The following is a 21,045-nucleotide window of genomic DNA, read 5'->3' as shown; positions in this document are numbered from 1 at the left end:
TTCCCATATGGTCTAGCGGTTAGGATTCCTGGTTCTCACCCAGGTGGCCCGGGTTCGACTCCCGGTATGGGAATGCACCTTTATCTTAGCTACTGCCACCATTCAAAGACTGACGCGTGTTTTTCAATCAAAAATGTTTCTGGTAGATTTTCACTTTGCAACAAAAATACTTAACATTGGCGATGCATTATGACTTTTGCAAAAGATTTCCTTTTGTTTCATAGCTTAAGCCTTTTTCAACTACACAGTTTTACACAAAAGTGTCAAGGGACTCAACAAGCCATGTGTCCTGTCAGTCATTAGGGCTCCCATGTTCTTTCTAATCGGAAACAGTTTAGAACTGAATTGGAAAGTTCAGAGTTAGTGACAAAATCTCTTGAGAAAAGGAGGATGGCACTTGTGAGCAAAAAACTCGTGATCTTCAAATTATTCAACTGACGTGCCAAAAACCTTGACCATGTAGCGTGTTTTAGCTCTTGTAATGTTTATGTTTTGTATTCAAAGCAAAACACTCTTTTTTTTTTTTTTTTTTTTTACACCTGTCTTGCTGTTTACTGTACTGCTTACACCATGTGGAGAAAGACTTAGTTAGTATTCCTGGTTGACTGGTTCAATTCCTGCTATGGGAGAGACTTTTTTTTGGGACTAGTGTCCACATTCCAAAGCCGACACGTGCCTTGCAGACAGAATCAGTTTAGGTTGGAACTGCTCTTTGCAGCCAAAAATGCAGACCACCAGATTTTTTGGATATTTATTTGCACAAAAGCTTATTTGATGTCATATCTCAAACCATTCATATCTCTCACTTTTAATTCCTGGGTGTTAAGGGACTCAACAAGCCTTTATCCCTGTCTGTCATTGGAGCTCCCCTTCCATCAATTGGTGATGTTTTGTTACTGAATGGAAAAGAGCTGTGACTCTCTAGCCAAGATAGTGGCAAAATCAGTTACGGAAACAAGGTACCAGTGCCCCATGTGAGAATCGAACTCACGACCTTCAGATTACGAGACTGACGCGCTACCTGCTGCGCTAACGAGGCAAGATGCATGTAATAATCTGCGGAAGTTGCTTGTGCAAAGCAGTACACCTCTTTTTTTTCATATTGTAAGTGAGCTGGCAGTACATCTTCTCCCGTATGGTCTAGCGCTTAGGATTCCTGGTTTTCACCCAGGTGGCCTGGGTTCGACTCCCGGTATGGAAACACATCCTTTTCTACACCGTTGCCAACATTCAAAGACTGACGTGTGTTTTTAAAACAAACGTATTTCAGGTAGGATTTGTTTTTTTCAGGCAAAAATGCTGAACGCCCGCGTTTTGGCACTTCATTCTGACCCTTCACGCAAGATTCAATTTGGATTCGTAGCTCAACTCATTCTCAACCACCCCTTTTTACACCAAAGTGTCAAGAGACTCAACAACTCATGGGTCCTGTAAGTTATTTGGATTCCCATTTCCTTTCTAATGGAAAACGTTGTAGAATTGAATGGAAAAGTTATAAGTTGGTGACAAAATCTCTCGAGAAAAGGAGGGAACAGTGCCCCGTGTGAGGCTCAAACTCACAACCTTCAGATTACGAGACTGACGCACTACCTACTGCGCTAACGAAGCAAGTTGCACCTGCAGATCTGCAGAAGTTTATTGTGCATAGCAGAAAACTTATTTTTTTCATAATGTCACTGAGACGTTAGCGCATCTTTTCCCATATGGTCTAGCGGTTAGGATTCCTGGTTCTCACCCAGGTGACCCGGGTTCGACTCCCGGTATGGGAATGCACCTTTATCTTAGCTACTGCCACCATTCAAAGACTGACGCGTGTTTTTCAATCAAAAATGTTTCTGGTAGATTTTCACTTTGCAACAAAAATACTTAACATTGGCGATGCATTATGACTTTTGCAAAAGATTTCCTTTTGTTTCATAGCTTAAGCCTTTTTCAACTACACAGTTTTACACAAAAGTGTCAAGGGACTCAACAAGCCATGTGTCCTGTCAGTCATTAGGGCTCCCATGTTCTTTCTAATCGGAAACAGTTTAGAACTGAATTGGAAAGTTCAGAGTTAGTGACAAAATCTCTTGAGAAAAGGAGGATGGCACTTGTGAGCAAAAAACTCGTGATCTTCAAATTATTCAACTGACGTGCCAAAAACCTTGACCATGTAGCGTGTTTTAGCTCTTGTAATGTTTATGTTTTGTATTCAAAGCAAAACACTCTTTTTTTTTTTTTTTTTTTTTTTACACCTGTCTTGCTGTTTACTGTACTGCTTACACCATGTGGAGAAAGACTTAGTTAGTATTCCTGGTTGACTGGTTCAATTCCTGCTATGGGAGAGACTTTTTTTTGGGACTAGTGTCCACATTCCAAAGCCGACACGTGCCTTGCAGACAGAATCAGTTTAGGTTGGAACTGCTCTTTGCAGCCAAAAATGCAGACCACCAGATTTTTTGGATATTTATTTGCACAAAAGCTTATTTGATGTCATATCTCAAACCATTCATATCTCTCACTTTTAATTCCTGGGTGTTAAGGGACTCAACAAGCCTTTATCCCTGTCTGTCATTGGAGCTCCCCTTCCATCAATTGGTGATGTTTTGTTACTGAATGGAAAAGAGCTGTGACTCTCTAGCCAAGATAGTGGCAAAATCAGTTACGGAAACAAGGTACCAGTGCCCCATGTGAGAATCGAACTCACGACCTTCAGATTACGAGACTGACGCGCTACCTGCTGCGCTAACGAGGCAAGATGCATGTAATAATCTACGGAAGTTGCTTGTGCAAAGCAGTACACCTCTTTTTTTTCATATTGTAAGTGAGCTGGCAGTACATCTTCTCCCGTATGGTCTAGCGCTTAGGATTCCTGGTTTTCACCCAGGTGGCCTGGGTTCGACTCCCGGTATGGAAACACATCCTTTTCTACACCGTTGCCAACATTCAAAGACTGACGTGTGTTTTTAAAACAAACGTATTTCAGGTAGGATTTGTTTTTTTCAGGCAAAAATGCTGAACGCCCGCGTTTTGGCACTTCATTCTGACCCTTCACGCAAGATTCAATTTGGATTCGTAGCTCAACTCATTCTCAACCACCCCTTTTTACACCAAAGTGTCAAGAGACTCAACAACTCATGGGTCCTGTAAGTTATTTGGATTCCCATTTCCTTTCTAATGGAAAACGTTGTAGAATTGAATGGAAAAGTTCTAAGTTGGTGACAAAATCTCTCGAGAAAAGGAGGGAACAGTGCCCCGTGTGAGGCTCAAACTCACAACCTTCAGATTACGAGACTGACGCACTACCTACTGCGCTAACGAAGCAAGTTGCACCTGCAGATCTGCAGAAGTTTATTGTGCATAGGAGAAAACTTATTTTTTTCATAATGTCACTGAGACGTTAGCGCATCTTTTCCCATATGGTCTAGCGGTTAGGATTCCTGGTTCTCACCCAGGTGGCCCGGGTTCGACTCCCGGTATGGGAATGCACCTTTATCTTAGCTACTGCCACCATTCAAAGACTGACGCGTGTTTTTCAATCAAAAATGTTTCTGGTAGATTTTCACTTTGCAACAAAAATACTTAACATTGGCGATGCATTATGACTTTTGCAAAAGATTTCCTTTTGTTTCATAGCTTAAGCCTTTTTCAACTACACAGTTTTACACAAAAGTGTCAAGGGACTCAACAAGCCATGTGTCCTGTCAGTCATTAGGGCTCCCATGTTCTTTCTAATCGGAAACAGTTTAGAACTGAATTGGAAAGTTCAGAGTTAGTGACAAAATCTCTTGAGAAAAGGAGGATGGCACTTGTGAGCAAAAAACTCGTGATCTTCAAATTATTCAACTGACGTGCCAAAAACCTTGACCATGTAGCGTGTTTTAGCTCTTGTAATGTTTATGTTTTGTATTCAAAGCAAAACACTCTTTTTTTTTTTTTTTTTTTTTACACCTGTCTTGCTGTTTACTGTACTGCTTACACCATGTGGAGAAAGACTTAGTTAGTATTCCTGGTTGACTGGTTCAATTCCTGCTATGGGAGAGACTTTTTTTGGGACTAGTGTCCACATTCCAAAGCCGACACGTGCCTTGCAGACAGAATCAGTTTAGGTTGGAACTGCTCTTTGCAGCCAAAAATGCAGACCACCAGATTTTTTGGATATTTATTTGCACAAAAGCTTATTTGATGTCATATCTCAAACCATTCATATCTCTCACTTTTAATTCCTGGGTGTTAAGGGACTCAACAAGCCTTTATCCCTGTCTGTCATTGGAGCTCCCCTTCCATCAATTGGTGATGTTTTGTTACTGAATGGAAAAGAGCTGTGACTCTCTAGCCAAGATAGTGGCAAAATCAGTTACGGAAACAAGGTACCAGTGCCCCATGTGAGAATCGAACTCACGACCTTCAGATTACGAGACTGACGCGCTACCTGCTGCGCTAACGAGGCAAGATGCATGTAATAATCTGCGGAAGTTGCTTGTGCAAAGCAGTACACCTCTTTTTTTTCATATTGTAAGTGAGCTGGCAGTACATCTTCTCCCGTATGGTCTAGCGCTTAGGATTCCTGGTTTTCACCCAGGTGGCCTGGGTTCGACTCCCGGTATGGAAACACATCTTTTTCTACACCGTTGCCAACATTCAAAGACTGACGTGTGTTTTTAAAACAAACGTATTTCAGGTAGGATTTGTTTTTTTCAGGCAAAAATGCTGAACGCCCGCGTTTTGGCACTTCATTCTGACCCTTCACGCAAGATTCAATTTGGATTCGTAGCTCAACTCATTCTCAACCACCCCTTTTTACACCAAAGTGTCAAGAGACTCAACAACTCATGGGTCCTGTAAGTTATTTGGATTCCCATTTCCTTTCTAATGGAAAACGTTGTAGAATTGAATGGAAAAGTTATAAGTTGGTGACAAAATCTCTCGAGAAAAGGAGGGAACAGTGCCCCGTGTGAGGCTCAAACTCACAACCTTCAGATTACGAGACTGACGCACTACCTACTGCGCTAACGAAGCAAGTTGCACCTGCAGATCTGCAGAAGTTTATTGTGCATAGCAGAAAACTTATTTTTTTCATAATGTCACTGAGACGTTAGCGCATCTTTTCCCATATGGTCTAGCGGTTAGGATTCCTGGTTCTCACCCAGGTGGCCCGGGTTCGACTCCCGGTATGGGAATGCACCTTTATCTTAGCTACTGCCACCATTCAAAGACTGACGCGTGTTTTTCAATCAAAAATGTTTCTGGTAGATTTTCACTTTGCAACAAAAATACTTAACATTGGCGATGCATTATGACTTTTGCAAAAGATTTCCTTTTGTTTCATAGCTTAAGCCTTTTTCAACTACACAGTTTTACACAAAAGTGTCAAGGGACTCAACAAGCCATGTGTCCTGTCAGTCATTAGGGCTCCCATGTTCTTTCTAATCGGAAACAGTTTAGAACTGAATTGGAAAGTTCAGAGTTAGTGACAAAATCTCTTGAGAAAAGGAGGATGGCACTTGTGAGCAAAAAACTCGTGATCTTCAAATTATTCAACTGACGTGCCAAAAACCTTGACCATGTAGCGTGTTTTAGCTCTTGTAATGTTTATGTTTTGTATTCAAAGCAAAACACTCTTTTTTTTTTTTTTTTTTTTTTTACACCTGTCTTGCTGTTTACTGTACTGCTTACACCATGTGGAGAAAGACTTAGTTAGTATTCCTGGTTGACTGGTTCAATTCCTGCTATGGGAGAGACTTTTTTTTGGGACTAGTGTCCACATTCCAAAGCCGACACGTGCCTTGCAGACAGAATCAGTTTAGGTTGGAACTGCTCTTTGCAGCCAAAAATGCAGACCACCAGATTTTTTGGATATTTATTTGCACAAAAGCTTATTTGATGTCATATCTCAAACCATTCATATCTCTCACTTTTAATTCCTGGGTGTTAAGGGACTCAACAAGCCTTTATCCCTGTCTGTCATTGGAGCTCCCCTTCCATCAATTGGTGATGTTTTGTTACTGAATGGAAAAGAGCTGTGACTCTCTAGCCAAGATAGTGGCAAAATCAGTTACGGAAACAAGGTACCAGTGCCCCATGTGAGAATCGAACTCACGACCTTCAGATTACGAGACTGACGCGCTACCTGCTGCGCTAACGAGGCAAGATGCATGTAATAATCTACGGAAGTTGCTTGTGCAAAGCAGTACACCTCTTTTTTTTCATATTGTAAGTGAGCTGGCAGTACATCTTCTCCCGTATGGTCTAGCGCTTAGGATTCCTGGTTTTCACCCAGGTGGCCCGGGTTCGACTCCCGGTATGGAAACACATCCTTTTCTACACCGTTGCCAACATTCAAAGACTGACGTGTGTTTTTAAAACAAACGTATTTCAGGTAGGATTTGTTTTTTTCAGGCAAAAATGCTGAACGCCCGCGTTTTGGCACTTCATTCTGACCCTTCACGCAAGATTCAATTTGGATTCGTAGCTCAACTCATTCTCAACCACCCCTTTTTACACCAAAGTGTCAAGAGACTCAACAACTCATGGGTCCTGTAAGTTATTTGGATTCCCATTTCCTTTCTAATGGAAAACGTTGTAGAATTGAATGGAAAAGTTCTAAGTTGGTGACAAAATCTCTCGAGAAAAGGAGGGAACAGTGCCCCGTGTGAGGCTCAAACTCACAACCTTCAGATTACGAGACTGACGCACTACCTACTGCGCTAACGAAGCAAGTTGCACCTGCAGATCTGCAGAAGTTTATTGTGCATAGGAGAAAACTTATTTTTTTCATAATGTCACTGAGACGTTAGCGCATCTTTTCCCATATGGTCTAGCGGTTAGGATTCCTGGTTCTCACCCAGGTGGCCCGGGTTCGACTCCCGGTATGGGAATGCACCTTTATCTTAGCTACTGCCACCATTCAAAGACTGACGCGTGTTTTTCAATCAAAAATGTTTCTGGTAGATTTTCACTTTGCAACAAAAATACTTAACATTGGCGATGCATTATGACTTTTGCAAAAGATTTCCTTTTGTTTCATAGCTTAAGCCTTTTTCAACTACACAGTTTTACACAAAAGTGTCAAGGGACTCAACAAGCCATGTGTCCTGTCAGTCATTAGGGCTCCCATGTTCTTTCTAATCGGAAACAGTTTAGAACTGAATTGGAAAGTTCAGAGTTAGTGACAAAATCTCTTGAGAAAAGGAGGATGGCACTTGTGAGCAAAAAACTCGTGATCTTCAAATTATTCAACTGACGTGCCAAAAACCTTGACCATGTAGCGTGTTTTAGCTCTTGTAATGTTTATGTTTTGTATTCAAAGCAAAACACTCTTTTTTTTTTTTTTTTTTTTTACACCTGTCTTGCTGTTTACTGTACTGCTTACACCATGTGGAGAAAGACTTAGTTAGTATTCCTGGTTGACTGGTTCAATTCCTGCTATGGGAGAGACTTTTTTTGGGACTAGTGTCCACATTCCAAAGCCGACACGTGCCTTGCAGACAGAATCAGTTTAGGTTGGAACTGCTCTTTGCAGCCAAAAATGCAGACCACCAGATTTTTTGGATATTTATTTGCACAAAAGCTTATTTGATGTCATATCTCAAACCATTCATATCTCTCACTTTTAATTCCTGGGTGTTAAGGGACTCAACAAGCCTTTATCCCTGTCTGTCATTGGAGCTCCCCTTCCATCAATTGGTGATGTTTTGTTACTGAATGGAAAAGAGCTGTGACTCTCTAGCCAAGATAGTGGCAAAATCAGTTACGGAAACAAGGTACCAGTGCCCCATGTGAGAATCGAACTCACGACCTTCAGATTACGAGACTGACGCGCTACCTGCTGCGCTAACGAGGCAAGATGCATGTAATAATCTGCGGAAGTTGCTTGTGCAAAGCAGTACACCTCTTTTTTTTCATATTGTAAGTGAGCTGGCAGTACATCTTCTCCCGTATGGTCTAGCGCTTAGGATTCCTGGTTTTCACCCAGGTGGCCTGGGTTCGACTCCCGGTATGGAAACACATCTTTTTCTACACCGTTGCCAACATTCAAAGACTGACGTGTGTTTTTAAAACAAACGTATTTCAGGTAGGATTTGTTTTTTTCAGGCAAAAATGCTGAACGCCCGCGTTTTGGCACTTCATTCTGACCCTTCACGCAAGATTCAATTTGGATTCGTAGCTCAACTCATTCTCAACCACCCCTTTTTACACCAAAGTGTCAAGAGACTCAACAACTCATGGGTCCTGTAAGTTATTTGGATTCCCATTTCCTTTCTAATGGAAAACGTTGTAGAATTGAATGGAAAAGTTATAAGTTGGTGACAAAATCTCTCGAGAAAAGGAGGGAACAGTGCCCCGTGTGAGGCTCAAACTCACAACCTTCAGATTACGAGACTGACGCACTACCTACTGCGCTAACGAAGCAAGTTGCACCTGCAGATCTGCAGAAGTTTATTGTGCATAGCAGAAAACTTATTTTTTTCATAATGTCACTGAGACGTTAGCGCATCTTTTCCCATATGGTCTAGCGGTTAGGATTCCTGGTTCTCACCCAGGTGGCCCGGGTTCGACTCCCGGTATGGGAATGCACCTTTATCTTAGCTACTGCCACCATTCAAAGACTGACGCGTGTTTTTCAATCAAAAATGTTTCTGGTAGATTTTCACTTTGCAACAAAAATACTTAACATTGGCGATGCATTATGACTTTTGCAAAAGATTTCCTTTTGTTTCATAGCTTAAGCCTTTTTCAACTACACAGTTTTACACAAAAGTGTCAAGGGACTCAACAAGCCATGTGTCCTGTCAGTCATTAGGGCTCCCATGTTCTTTCTAATCGGAAACAGTTTAGAACTGAATTGGAAAGTTCAGAGTTAGTGACAAAATCTCTTGAGAAAAGGAGGATGGCACTTGTGAGCAAAAAACTCGTGATCTTCAAATTATTCAACTGACGTGCCAAAAACCTTGACCATGTAGCGTGTTTTAGCTCTTGTAATGTTTATGTTTTGTATTCAAAGCAAAACACTCTTTTTTTTTTTTTTTTTTTTTTTACACCTGTCTTGCTGTTTACTGTACTGCTTACACCATGTGGAGAAAGACTTAGTTAGTATTCCTGGTTGACTGGTTCAATTCCTGCTATGGGAGAGACTTTTTTTTGGGACTAGTGTCCACATTCCAAAGCCGACACGTGCCTTGCAGACAGAATCAGTTTAGGTTGGAACTGCTCTTTGCAGCCAAAAATGCAGACCACCAGATTTTTTGGATATTTATTTGCACAAAAGCTTATTTGATGTCATATCTCAAACCATTCATATCTCTCACTTTTAATTCCTGGGTGTTAAGGGACTCAACAAGCCTTTATCCCTGTCTGTCATTGGAGCTCCCCTTCCATCAATTGGTGATGTTTTGTTACTGAATGGAAAAGAGCTGTGACTCTCTAGCCAAGATAGTGGCAAAATCAGTTACGGAAACAAGGTACCAGTGCCCCATGTGAGAATCGAACTCACGACCTTCAGATTACGAGACTGACGCGCTACCTGCTGCGCTAACGAGGCAAGATGCATGTAATAATCTACGGAAGTTGCTTGTGCAAAGCAGTACACCTCTTTTTTTTCATATTGTAAGTGAGCTGGCAGTACATCTTCTCCCGTATGGTCTAGCGCTTAGGATTCCTGGTTTTCACCCAGGTGGCCTGGGTTCGACTCCCGGTATGGAAACACATCCTTTTCTACACCGTTGCCAACATTCAAAGACTGACGTGTGTTTTTAAAACAAACGTATTTCAGGTAGGATTTGTTTTTTTCAGGCAAAAATGCTGAACGCCCGCGTTTTGGCACTTCATTCTGACCCTTCACGCAAGATTCAATTTGGATTCGTAGCTCAACTCATTCTCAACCACCCCTTTTTACACCAAAGTGTCAAGAGACTCAACAACTCATGGGTCCTGTAAGTTATTTGGATTCCCATTTCCTTTCTAATGGAAAACGTTGTAGAATTGAATGGAAAAGTTCTAAGTTGGTGACAAAATCTCTCGAGAAAAGGAGGGAACAGTGCCCCGTGTGAGGCTCAAACTCACAACCTTCAGATTACGAGACTGACGCACTACCTACTGCGCTAACGAAGCAAGTTGCACCTGCAGATCTGCAGAAGTTTATTGTGCATAGGAGAAAACTTATTTTTTTCATAATGTCACTGAGACGTTAGCGCATCTTTTCCCATATGGTCTAGCGGTTAGGATTCCTGGTTCTCACCCAGGTGGCCCGGGTTCGACTCCCGGTATGGGAATGCACCTTTATCTTAGCTACTGCCACCATTCAAAGACTGACGCGTGTTTTTCAATCAAAAATGTTTCTGGTAGATTTTCACTTTGCAACAAAAATACTTAACATTGGCGATGCATTATGACTTTTGCAAAAGATTTCCTTTTGTTTCATAGCTTAAGCCTTTTTCAACTACACAGTTTTACACAAAAGTGTCAAGGGACTCAACAAGCCATGTGTCCTGTCAGTCATTAGGGCTCCCATGTTCTTTCTAATCGGAAACAGTTTAGAACTGAATTGGAAAGTTCAGAGTTAGTGACAAAATCTCTTGAGAAAAGGAGGATGGCACTTGTGAGCAAAAAACTCGTGATCTTCAAATTATTCAACTGACGTGCCAAAAACCTTGACCATGTAGCGTGTTTTAGCTCTTGTAATGTTTATGTTTTGTATTCAAAGCAAAACACTCTTTTTTTTTTTTTTTTTTTTTACACCTGTCTTGCTGTTTACTGTACTGCTTACACCATGTGGAGAAAGACTTAGTTAGTATTCCTGGTTGACTGGTTCAATTCCTGCTATGGGAGAGACTTTTTTTGGGACTAGTGTCCACATTCCAAAGCCGACACGTGCCTTGCAGACAGAATCAGTTTAGGTTGGAACTGCTCTTTGCAGCCAAAAATGCAGACCACCAGATTTTTTGGATATTTATTTGCACAAAAGCTTATTTGATGTCATATCTCAAACCATTCATATCTCTCACTTTTAATTCCTGGGTGTTAAGGGACTCAACAAGCCTTTATCCCTGTCTGTCATTGGAGCTCCCCTTCCATCAATTGGTGATGTTTTGTTACTGAATGGAAAAGAGCTGTGACTCTCTAGCCAAGATAGTGGCAAAATCAGTTACGGAAACAAGGTACCAGTGCCCCATGTGAGAATCGAACTCACGACCTTCAGATTACGAGACTGACGCGCTACCTGCTGCGCTAACGAGGCAAGATGCATGTAATAATCTGCGGAAGTTGCTTGTGCAAAGCAGTACACCTCTTTTTTTTCATATTGTAAGTGAGCTGGCAGTACATCTTCTCCCGTATGGTCTAGCGCTTAGGATTCCTGGTTTTCACCCAGGTGGCCTGGGTTCGACTCCCGGTATGGAAACACATCTTTTTCTACACCGTTGCCAACATTCAAAGACTGACGTGTGTTTTTAAAACAAACGTATTTCAGGTAGGATTTGTTTTTTTCAGGCAAAAATGCTGAACGCCCGCGTTTTGGCACTTCATTCTGACCCTTCACGCAAGATTCAATTTGGATTCGTAGCTCAACTCATTCTCAACCACCCCTTTTTACACCAAAGTGTCAAGAGACTCAACAACTCATGGGTCCTGTAAGTTATTTGGATTCCCATTTCCTTTCTAATGGAAAACGTTGTAGAATTGAATGGAAAAGTTATAAGTTGGTGACAAAATCTCTCGAGAAAAGGAGGGAACAGTGCCCCGTGTGAGGCTCAAACTCACAACCTTCAGATTACGAGACTGACGCACTACCTACTGCGCTAACGAAGCAAGTTGCACCTGCAGATCTGCAGAAGTTTATTGTGCATAGCAGAAAACTTATTTTTTTCATAATGTCACTGAGACGTTAGCGCATCTTTTCCCATATGGTTTAGCGGTTAGGATTCCTGGTTCTCACCCAGGTGGCCCGGGTTCGACTCCCGGTATGGGAATGCACCTTTATCTTAGCTACTGCCACCATTCAAAGACTGACGCGTGTTTTTCAATCAAAAATGTTTCTGGTAGATTTTCACTTTGCAACAAAAATACTTAACATTGGCGATGCATTATGACTTTTGCAAAAGATTTCCTTTTGTTTCATAGCTTAAGCCTTTTTCAACTACACAGTTTTACACAAAAGTGTCAAGGGACTCAACAAGCCATGTGTCCTGTCAGTCATTAGGGCTCCCATGTTCTTTCTAATCGGAAACAGTTTAGAACTGAATTGGAAAGTTCAGAGTTAGTGACAAAATCTCTTGAGAAAAGGAGGATGGCACTTGTGAGCAAAAAACTCGTGATCTTCAAATTATTCAACTGACGTGCCAAAAACCTTGACCATGTAGCGTGTTTTAGCTCTTGTAATGTTTATGTTTTGTATTCAAAGCAAAACACTCTTTTTTTTTTTTTTTTTTTTTACACCTGTCTTGCTGTTTACTGTACTGCTTACACCATGTGGAGAAAGACTTAGTTAGTATTCCTGGTTGACTGGTTCAATTCCTGCTATGGGAGAGACTTTTTTTTGGGACTAGTGTCCACATTCCAAAGCCGACACGTGCCTTGCAGACAGAATCAGTTTAGGTTGGAACTGCTCTTTGCAGCCAAAAATGCAGACCACCAGATTTTTTGGATATTTATTTGCACAAAAGCTTATTTGATGTCATATCTCAAACCATTCATATCTCTCACTTTTAATTCCTGGGTGTTAAGGGACTCAACAAGCCTTTATCCCTGTCTGTCATTGGAGCTCCCCTTCCATCAATTGGTGATGTTTTGTTACTGAATGGAAAAGAGCTGTGACTCTCTAGCCAAGATAGTGGCAAAATCAGTTACGGAAACAAGGTACCAGTGCCCCATGTGAGAATCGAACTCACGACCTTCAGATTACGAGACTGACGCGCTACCTGCTGCGCTAACGAGGCAAGATGCATGTAATAATCTACGGAAGTTGCTTGTGCAAAGCAGTACACCTCTTTTTTTTCATATTGTAAGTGAGCTGGCAGTACATCTTCTCCCGTATGGTCTAGCGCTTAGGATTCCTGGTTTTCACCCAGGTGGCCTGGGTTCGACTCCCGGTATGGAAACACATCCTTTTCTACACCGTTGCCAACATTCAAAGACTGACGTGTGTTTTTAAAACAAACGTATTTCAGGTAGGATTTGTTTTTTTCAGGCAAAAATGCTGAACGCCCGCGTTTTGGCACTTCATTCTGACCCTTCACGCAAGATTCAATTTGGATTCGTAGCTCAACTCATTCTCAACCACCCCTTTTTACACCAAAGTGTCAAGAGACTCAACAACTCATGGGTCCTGTAAGTTATTTGGATTCCCATTTCCTTTCTAATGGAAAACGTTGTAGAATTGAATGGAAAAGTTCTAAGTTGGTGACAAAATCTCTCGAGAAAAGGAGGGAACAGTGCCCCGTGTGAGGCTCAAACTCACAACCTTCAGATTACGAGACTGACGCACTACCTACTGCGCTAACGAAGCAAGTTGCACCTGCAGATCTGCAGAAGTTTATTGTGCATAGGAGAAAACTTATTTTTTTCATAATGTCACTGAGACGTTAGCGCATCTTTTCCCATATGGTCTAGCGGTTAGGATTCCTGGTTCTCACCCAGGTGGCCCGGGTTCGACTCCCGGTATGGGAATGCACCTTTATCTTAGCTACTGCCACCATTCAAAGACTGACGCGTGTTTTTCAATCAAAAATGTTTCTGGTAGATTTTCACTTTGCAACAAAAATACTTAACATTGGCGATGCATTATGACTTTTGCAAAAGATTTCCTTTTGTTTCATAGCTTAAGCCTTTTTCAACTACACAGTTTTACACAAAAGTGTCAAGGGACTCAACAAGCCATGTGTCCTGTCAGTCATTAGGGCTCCCATGTTCTTTCTAATCGGAAACAGTTTAGAACTGAATTGGAAAGTTCAGAGTTAGTGACAAAATCTCTTGAGAAAAGGAGGATGGCACTTGTGAGCAAAAAACTCGTGATCTTCAAATTATTCAACTGACGTGCCAAAAACCTTGACCATGTAGCGTGTTTTAGCTCTTGTAATGTTTATGTTTTGTATTCAAAGCAAAACACTCTTTTTTTTTTTTTTTTTTTTTACACCTGTCTTGCTGTTTACTGTACTGCTTACACCATGTGGAGAAAGACTTAGTTAGTATTCCTGGTTGACTGGTTCAATTCCTGCTATGGGAGAGACTTTTTTTGGGACTAGTGTCCACATTCCAAAGCCGACACGTGCCTTGCAGACAGAATCAGTTTAGGTTGGAACTGCTCTTTGCAGCCAAAAATGCAGACCACCAGATTTTTTGGATATTTATTTGCACAAAAGCTTATTTGATGTCATATCTCAAACCATTCATATCTCTCACTTTTAATTCCTGGGTGTTAAGGGACTCAACAAGCCTTTATCCCTGTCTGTCATTGGAGCTCCCCTTCCATCAATTGGTGATGTTTTGTTACTGAATGGAAAAGAGCTGTGACTCTCTAGCCAAGATAGTGGCAAAATCAGTTACGGAAACAAGGTACCAGTGCCCCATGTGAGAATCGAACTCACGACCTTCAGATTACGAGACTGACGCGCTACCTGCTGCGCTAACGAGGCAAGATGCATGTAATAATCTGCGGAAGTTGCTTGTGCAAAGCAGTACACCTCTTTTTTTTCATATTGTAAGTGAGCTGGCAGTACATCTTCTCCCGTATGGTCTAGCGCTTAGGATTCCTGGTTTTCACCCAGGTGGCCTGGGTTCGACTCCCGGTATGGAAACACATCTTTTTCTACACCGTTGCCAACATTCAAAGACTGACGTGTGTTTTTAAAACAAACGTATTTCAGGTAGGATTTGTTTTTTTCAGGCAAAAATGCTGAACGCCCGCGTTTTGGCACTTCATTCTGACCCTTCACGCAAGATTCAATTTGGATTCGTAGCTCAACTCATTCTCAACCACCCCTTTTTACACCAAAGTGTCAAGAGACTCAACAACTCATGGGTCCTGTAAGTTATTTGGATTCCCATTTCCTTTCTAATGGAAAACGTTGTAGAATTGAATGGAAAAGTTATAAGTTGGTGACAAAATCTCTCGAGAAAAGGAGGGAACAGTGCCCCGTGTGAGGCTCAAACTCACAACCTTCAGATTACGAGACTGACGCACTACCTACTGCGCTAACGAAGCAAGTTGCACCTGCAGATCTGCAGAAGTTTATTGTGCATAGCAGAAAACTTATTTTTTTCATAATGTCACTGAGACGTTAGCGCATCTTTTCCCATATGGTTTAGCGGTTAGGATTCCTGGTTCTCACCCAGGTGGCCCGGGTTCGACTCCCGGTATGGGAATGCACCTTTATCTTAGCTACTGCCACCATTCAAAGACTGACGCGTGTTTTTCAATCAAAAATGTTTCTGGTAGATTTTCACTTTGCAACAAAAATACTTAACATTGGCGATGCATTATGACTTTTGCAAAAGATTTCCTTTTGTTTCATAGCTTAAGCCTTTTTCAACTACACAGTTTTACACAAAAGTGTCAAGGGACTCAACAAGCCATGTGTCCTGTCAGTCATTAGGGCTCCCATGTTCTTTCTAATCGGAAACAGTTTAGAACTGAATTGGAAAGTTCAGAGTTAGTGACAAAATCTCTTGAGAAAAGGAGGATGGCACTTGTGAGCAAAAAACTCGTGATCTTCAAATTATTCAACTGACGTGCCAAAAACCTTGACCATGTAGCGTGTTTTAGCTCTTGTAATGTTTATGTTTTGTATTCAAAGCAAAACACTCTTTTTTTTTTTTTTTTTTTTTACACCTGTCTTGCTGTTTACTGTACTGCTTACACCATGTGGAGAAAGACTTAGTTAGTATTCCTGGTTGACTGGTTCAATTCCTGCTATGGGAGAGACTTTTTTTTGGGACTAGTGTCCACATTCCAAAGCCGACACGTGCCTTGCAGACAGAATCAGTTTAGGTTGGAACTGCTCTTTGCAGCCAAAAATGCAGACCACCAGATTTTTTGGATATTTATTTGCACAAAAGCTTATTTGATGTCATATCTCAAACCATTCATATCTCTCACTTTTAATTCCTGGGTGTTAAGGGACTCAACAAGCCTTTATCCCTGTCTGTCATTGGAGCTCCCCTTCCATCAATTGGTGATGTTTTGTTACTGAATGGAAAAGAGCTGTGACTCTCTAGCCAAGATAGTGGCAAAATCAGTTACGGAAACAAGGTACCAGTGCCCCATGTGAGAATCGAACTCACGACCTTCAGATTACGAGACTGACGCGCTACCTGCTGCGCTAACGAGGCAAGATGCATGTAATAATCTACGGAAGTTGCTTGTGCAAAGCAGTACACCTCTTTTTTTTCATATTGTAAGTGAGCTGGCAGTACATCTTCTCCCGTATGGTCTAGCGCTTAGGATTCCTGGTTTTCACCCAGGTGGCCTGGGTTCGACTCCCGGTATGGAAACACATCCTTTTCTACACCGTTGCCAACATTCAAAGACTGACGTGTGTTTTTAAAACAAACGTATTTCAGGTAGGATTTGTTTTTTTCAGGCAAAAATGCTGAACGCCCGCGTTTTGGCACTTCATTCTGACCCTTCACGCAAGATTCAATTTGGATTCGTAGCTCAACTCATTCTCAACCACCCCTTTTTACACCAAAGTGTCAAGAGACTCAACAACTCATGGGTCCTGTAAGTTATTTGGATTCCCATTTCCTTTCTAATGGAAAACGTTGTAGAATTGAATGGAAAAGTTATAAGTTGGTGACAAAATCTCTCGAGAAAAGGAGGGAACAGTGCCCCGTGTGAGGCTCAAACTCACAACCTTCAGATTACGAGACTGACGCACTACCTACTGCGCTAACGAAGCAAGTTGCACCTGCAGATCTGCAGAAGTTTATTGTGCATAGCAGAAAACTTATTTTTTTCATAATGTCACTGAGACGTTAGCGCATCTTTTCCCATATGGTCTAGCGGTTAGGATTCCTGGTTCTCACCCAGGTGGCCCGGGTTCGACTCCCGGTATGGGAATGCACCTTTATCTTAGCTACTGCCACCATTCAAAGACTGACGCGTGTTTTTCAATCAAAAATGTTTCTGGTAGATTTTCACTTTGCAACAAAAATACTTAACATTGGCGATGCATTATGACTTTTGCAAAAGATTTCCTTTTGTTTCATAGCTTAAGCCTTTTTCAACTACACAGTTTTACACAAAAGTGTCAAGGGACTCAACAAGCCATGTGTCCTGTCAGTCATTAGGGCTCCCATGTTCTTTCTAATCGGAAACAGTTTAGAACTGAATTGGAAAGTTCAGAGTTAGTGACAAAATCTCTTGAGAAAAGGAGGATGGCACTTGTGAGCAAAAAACTCGTGATCTTCAAATTATTCAACTGACGTGCCAAAAACCTTGACCATGTAGCGTGTTTTAGCTCTTGTAATGTTTATGTTTTGTATTCAAAGCAAAACACTCTTTTTTTTTTTTTTTTTTTTTACACCTGTCTTGCTGTTTACTGTACTGCTTACACCATGTGGAGAAAGACTTAGTTAGTATTCCTGGTTGACTGGTTCAATTCCTGCTATGGGAGAGACTTTTTTTGGGACTAGTGTCCACATTCCAAAGCCGACACGTGCCTTGCAGACAGAATCAGTTTAGGTTGGAACTGCTCTTTGCAGCCAAAAATGCAGACCACCAGATTTTTTGGATATTTATTTGCACAAAAGCTTATTTGATGTCATATCTCAAACCATTCATATCTCTCACTTTTAATTCCTGGGTGTTAAGGGACTCAACAAGCCTTTATCCCTGTCTGTCATTGGAGCTCCCCTTCCATCAATTGGTGATGTTTTGTTACTGAATGGAAAAGAGCTGTGACTCTCTAGCCAAGATAGTGGCAAAATCAGTTACGGAAACAAGGTACCAGTGCCCCATGTGAGAATCGAACTCACGACCTTCAGATTACGAGACTGACGCGCTACCTGCTGCGCTAACGAGGCAAGATGCATGTAATAATCTGCGGAAGTTGCTTGTGCAAAGCAGTACACCTCTTTTTTTTCATATTGTAAGTGAGCTGGCAGTACATCTTCTCCCGTATGGTCTAGCGCTTAGGATTCCTGGTTTTCACCCAGGTGGCCTGGGTTCGACTCCCGGTATGGAAACACATCCTTTTCTACACCGTTGCCAACATTCAAAGACTGACGTGTGTTTTTAAAACAAACGTATTTCAGGTAGGATTTGTTTTTTTCAGGCAAAAATGCTGAACGCCCGCGTTTTGGCACTTCATTCTGACCCTTCACGCAAGATTCAATTTGGATTCGTAGCTCAACTCATTCTCAACCACCCCTTTTTACACCAAAGTGTCAAGAGACTCAACAACTCATGGGTCCTGTAAGTTATTTGGATTCCCATTTCCTTTCTAATGGAAAACGTTGTAGAATTGAATGGAAAAGTTATAAGTTGGTGACAAAATCTCTCGAGAAAAGGAGGGAACAGTGCCCCGTGTGAGGCTCAAACTCACAACCTTCAGATTACGAGACTGACGCACTACCTACTGCGCTAACGAAGCAAGTTGCACCTGCAGATCTGCAGAAGTTTATTGTGCATAGCAGAAAACTTATTTTTTTCATAATGTCACTGAGACGTTAGCGCATCTTTTCCCATATGGTCTAGCGGTTAGGATTCCTGGTTCTCACCCAGGTGGCCCGGGTTCGACTCCCGGTATGGGAATGCACCTTTATCTTAGCTACTGCCACCATTCAAAGACTGACGCGTGTTTTTCAATCAAAAATGTTTCTGGTAGATTTTCACTTTGCAACAAAAATACTTAACATTGGCGATGCATTATGACTTTTGCAAAAGATTTCCTTTTGTTTCATAGCTTAAGCCTTTTTCAACTACACAGTTTTACACAAAAGTGTCAAGGGACTCAACAAGCCATGTGTCCTGTCAGTCATTAGGGCTCCCATGTTCTTTCTAATCGGAAACAGTTTAGAACTGAATTGGAAAGTTCATAGTTAGTGACAAAATCTCTTGAGAAAAGGAGGATGGCACTTGTGAGCAAAAAACTCGTGATCTTCAAATTATTCAACTGACGTGCCAAAAACCTTGACCATGTAGCGTGTTTTAGCTCTTGTAATGTTTATGTTTTGTATTCAAAGCAAAACACTCTTTTTTTTTTTTTTTACACCTGTCTTGCTGTTTACTGTACTGCTTACACCATGTGGAGAAAGACTTAGTTAGTATTCCTGGTTGACTGGTTCAATTCCTGCTATGGGAGAGACTTTTTTTTGGGACTAGTGTCCACATTCCAAAGCCGACACGTGCCTTGCAGACAGAATCAGTTTAGGTTGGAACTGCTCTTTGCAGCCAAAAATGCAGACCACCAGGTTTTTTGGATATTTATTTGCACAAAAGCTTATTTGATGTCATATCTCAAACCATTCATATCTCTCACTTTTAATTCCTGGGTGTTAAGGGACTCAACAAGCCTTTATCCCTGTCTGTCATTGGAGCTCCCCTTCCATCAATTGGTGATGTTTTGTTACTGAATGGAAAAGAGCTGTGACTCTCTAGCCAAGATAGTGGCAAAATCAGTTACGGAAACAAGGTACCAGTGCCCCATGTGAGAATCGAACTCACGACCTTCAGATTACGAGACTGACGCGCTACCTGCTGCGCTAACGAGGCAAGATGCATGTAATAATCTGCGGAAGTTGCTTGTGCAAAGCAGTACACCTCTTTTTTTTCATATTGTAAGTGAGCTGGCAGTACATCTTCTCCCGTATGGTCTAGCGCTTAGGATTCCTGGTTTTCACCCAGGTGGCCTGGGTTCGACTCCCGGTATGGAAACACATCCTTTTCTACACCGTTGCCAACATTCAAAGACTGACGTGTGTTTTTAAAACAAACGTATTTCAGGTAGGATTTGTTTTTTTCAGGCAAAAATGCTGAACGCCCGCGTTTTGGCACTTCATTCTGACCCTTCACGCAAGATTCAATTTGGATTCGTAGCTCAACTCATTCTCAACCACCCCTTTTTACACCAAAGTGTCAAGAGACTCAACAACTCATGGGTCCTGTAAGTTATTTGGATTCCCATTTCCTTTCTAATGGAAAACGTTGTAGAATTGAATGGAAAAGTTATAAGTTGGTGACAAAATCTCTCGAGAAAAGGAGGGAACAGTGCCCCGTGTGAGGCTCAAACTCACAACCTTCAGATTACGAGACTGACGCACTACCTACTGCGCTAACGAAGCAAGTTGCACCTGCAGATCTGCAGAAGTTTATTGTGCATAGCAGAAAACTTATTTTTTTCATAATGTCACTGAGACGTTAGCGCATCTTTTCCCATATGGTCTAGCGGTTAGGATTCCTGGTTCTCACCCAGGTGGCCCGGGTTCGACTCCCGGTATGGGAATGCACCTTTATCTTAGCTACTGCCACCATTCAAAGACTGACGCGTGTTTTTCAATCAAAAATGTTTCTGGTAGATTTTCACTTTGCAACAAAAATACTTAACATTGGCGATGCATTATGACTTTTGCAAAAGATTTCCTTTTGTTTCATAGCTTAAGCCTTTTTCAACTACACAGTTTTACACAAAAGTGTCAAGGGACTCAACAAGCCATGTGTCCTGTCAGTCATTAGGGCTCCCATGTTCTTTCTAATCGGAAACAGTTTAGAACTGAATTGGAAAGTTCAGAGTTAGTGACAAAATCTCTTGAGAAAAGGAGGATGGCACTTGTGAGCAAAAAACTCGTGATCTTCAAATTATTCAACTGACGTGCCAAAAACCTTGACCATGTAGCGTGTTTTAGCTCTTGTAAAGTTTATGTTTTGTATTCAAAGCAAAACACTCTTTTTTTTTTTTTTTTTTTTTACACCTGTCTTGCTGTTTACTGTACTGCTTACACCATGTGGAGAAAGACTTAGTTAGTATTCCTGGTTGACTGGTTCAATTCCTGCTATGGGAGAGACTTTTTTTTGGGACTAGTGTCCACATTCCAAAGCCGACACGTGCCTTGCAGACAGAATCAGTTTAG

At 41.5% G+C, this 21,045-nt stretch overlaps 21 non-coding genes across 21 annotated transcripts; 11 read left to right on the top strand and 10 right to left on the bottom strand.

Moving 5' to 3' along the window:
• The first annotated feature begins 1 nt into the window (after window position 1).
• On the top strand, window positions 2-73 carry TRNAE-CUC (transfer RNA glutamic acid (anticodon CUC)). The gene has a single exon. It is a non-coding gene; the product is annotated as a tRNA-Glu (tRNA).
• An 893-nt stretch (window positions 74-966) lies between these two features.
• TRNAT-CGU (transfer RNA threonine (anticodon CGU)) lies at window positions 967-1,039 on the bottom strand. The gene has a single exon. It is a non-coding gene; the product is annotated as a tRNA-Thr (tRNA).
• A 1,625-nt stretch (window positions 1,040-2,664) lies between these two features.
• On the bottom strand, window positions 2,665-2,737 carry TRNAT-CGU (transfer RNA threonine (anticodon CGU)). Its single transcript has one exon. It is a non-coding gene; the product is annotated as a tRNA-Thr (tRNA).
• Window positions 2,738-3,395: 658 nt separating this feature from the next.
• Window positions 3,396-3,467, top strand: TRNAE-CUC (transfer RNA glutamic acid (anticodon CUC)). Its single transcript has one exon. It is a non-coding gene; the product is annotated as a tRNA-Glu (tRNA).
• Window positions 3,468-4,359: 892 nt separating this feature from the next.
• On the bottom strand, window positions 4,360-4,432 carry TRNAT-CGU (transfer RNA threonine (anticodon CGU)). The gene has a single exon. It is a non-coding gene; the product is annotated as a tRNA-Thr (tRNA).
• Window positions 4,433-5,090: 658 nt separating this feature from the next.
• Window positions 5,091-5,162, top strand: TRNAE-CUC (transfer RNA glutamic acid (anticodon CUC)). The gene has a single exon. It is a non-coding gene; the product is annotated as a tRNA-Glu (tRNA).
• Window positions 5,163-6,057: 895 nt separating this feature from the next.
• TRNAT-CGU (transfer RNA threonine (anticodon CGU)) lies at window positions 6,058-6,130 on the bottom strand. The gene has a single exon. It is a non-coding gene; the product is annotated as a tRNA-Thr (tRNA).
• Window positions 6,131-6,220: 90 nt separating this feature from the next.
• Window positions 6,221-6,292, top strand: TRNAE-UUC (transfer RNA glutamic acid (anticodon UUC)). The gene has a single exon. It is a non-coding gene; the product is annotated as a tRNA-Glu (tRNA).
• A 496-nt stretch (window positions 6,293-6,788) lies between these two features.
• Window positions 6,789-6,860, top strand: TRNAE-CUC (transfer RNA glutamic acid (anticodon CUC)). The gene has a single exon. It is a non-coding gene; the product is annotated as a tRNA-Glu (tRNA).
• An 892-nt stretch (window positions 6,861-7,752) lies between these two features.
• Window positions 7,753-7,825, bottom strand: TRNAT-CGU (transfer RNA threonine (anticodon CGU)). The gene has a single exon. It is a non-coding gene; the product is annotated as a tRNA-Thr (tRNA).
• Window positions 7,826-8,483: 658 nt separating this feature from the next.
• On the top strand, window positions 8,484-8,555 carry TRNAE-CUC (transfer RNA glutamic acid (anticodon CUC)). Its single transcript has one exon. It is a non-coding gene; the product is annotated as a tRNA-Glu (tRNA).
• An 895-nt stretch (window positions 8,556-9,450) lies between these two features.
• TRNAT-CGU (transfer RNA threonine (anticodon CGU)) lies at window positions 9,451-9,523 on the bottom strand. The gene has a single exon. It is a non-coding gene; the product is annotated as a tRNA-Thr (tRNA).
• A 658-nt stretch (window positions 9,524-10,181) lies between these two features.
• Window positions 10,182-10,253, top strand: TRNAE-CUC (transfer RNA glutamic acid (anticodon CUC)). The gene has a single exon. It is a non-coding gene; the product is annotated as a tRNA-Glu (tRNA).
• An 892-nt stretch (window positions 10,254-11,145) lies between these two features.
• Window positions 11,146-11,218, bottom strand: TRNAT-CGU (transfer RNA threonine (anticodon CGU)). Its single transcript has one exon. It is a non-coding gene; the product is annotated as a tRNA-Thr (tRNA).
• Window positions 11,219-12,841: 1,623 nt separating this feature from the next.
• TRNAT-CGU (transfer RNA threonine (anticodon CGU)) lies at window positions 12,842-12,914 on the bottom strand. The gene has a single exon. It is a non-coding gene; the product is annotated as a tRNA-Thr (tRNA).
• Window positions 12,915-13,572: 658 nt separating this feature from the next.
• On the top strand, window positions 13,573-13,644 carry TRNAE-CUC (transfer RNA glutamic acid (anticodon CUC)). Its single transcript has one exon. It is a non-coding gene; the product is annotated as a tRNA-Glu (tRNA).
• An 892-nt stretch (window positions 13,645-14,536) lies between these two features.
• On the bottom strand, window positions 14,537-14,609 carry TRNAT-CGU (transfer RNA threonine (anticodon CGU)). Its single transcript has one exon. It is a non-coding gene; the product is annotated as a tRNA-Thr (tRNA).
• A 1,623-nt stretch (window positions 14,610-16,232) lies between these two features.
• Window positions 16,233-16,305, bottom strand: TRNAT-CGU (transfer RNA threonine (anticodon CGU)). Its single transcript has one exon. It is a non-coding gene; the product is annotated as a tRNA-Thr (tRNA).
• Window positions 16,306-16,963: 658 nt separating this feature from the next.
• On the top strand, window positions 16,964-17,035 carry TRNAE-CUC (transfer RNA glutamic acid (anticodon CUC)). The gene has a single exon. It is a non-coding gene; the product is annotated as a tRNA-Glu (tRNA).
• A 1,623-nt stretch (window positions 17,036-18,658) lies between these two features.
• Window positions 18,659-18,730, top strand: TRNAE-CUC (transfer RNA glutamic acid (anticodon CUC)). The gene has a single exon. It is a non-coding gene; the product is annotated as a tRNA-Glu (tRNA).
• Window positions 18,731-20,348: 1,618 nt separating this feature from the next.
• On the top strand, window positions 20,349-20,420 carry TRNAE-CUC (transfer RNA glutamic acid (anticodon CUC)). The gene has a single exon. It is a non-coding gene; the product is annotated as a tRNA-Glu (tRNA).
• Window positions 20,421-21,045: the final 625 nt, after the last annotated feature.

The sequence above is a fragment of the Phyllobates terribilis genome, unplaced genomic scaffold, assembly GCF_046119375.1.
Source record: "Phyllobates terribilis strain yellow unplaced genomic scaffold, ASM4611937v1 Scaffold_971__1_contigs__length_502685, whole genome shotgun sequence".
In the NCBI taxonomy this organism is placed as follows: domain Eukaryota; kingdom Metazoa; phylum Chordata; class Amphibia; order Anura; family Dendrobatidae; genus Phyllobates; species Phyllobates terribilis.
This window is presented reverse-complemented; position numbering and strand designations above follow the sequence as displayed.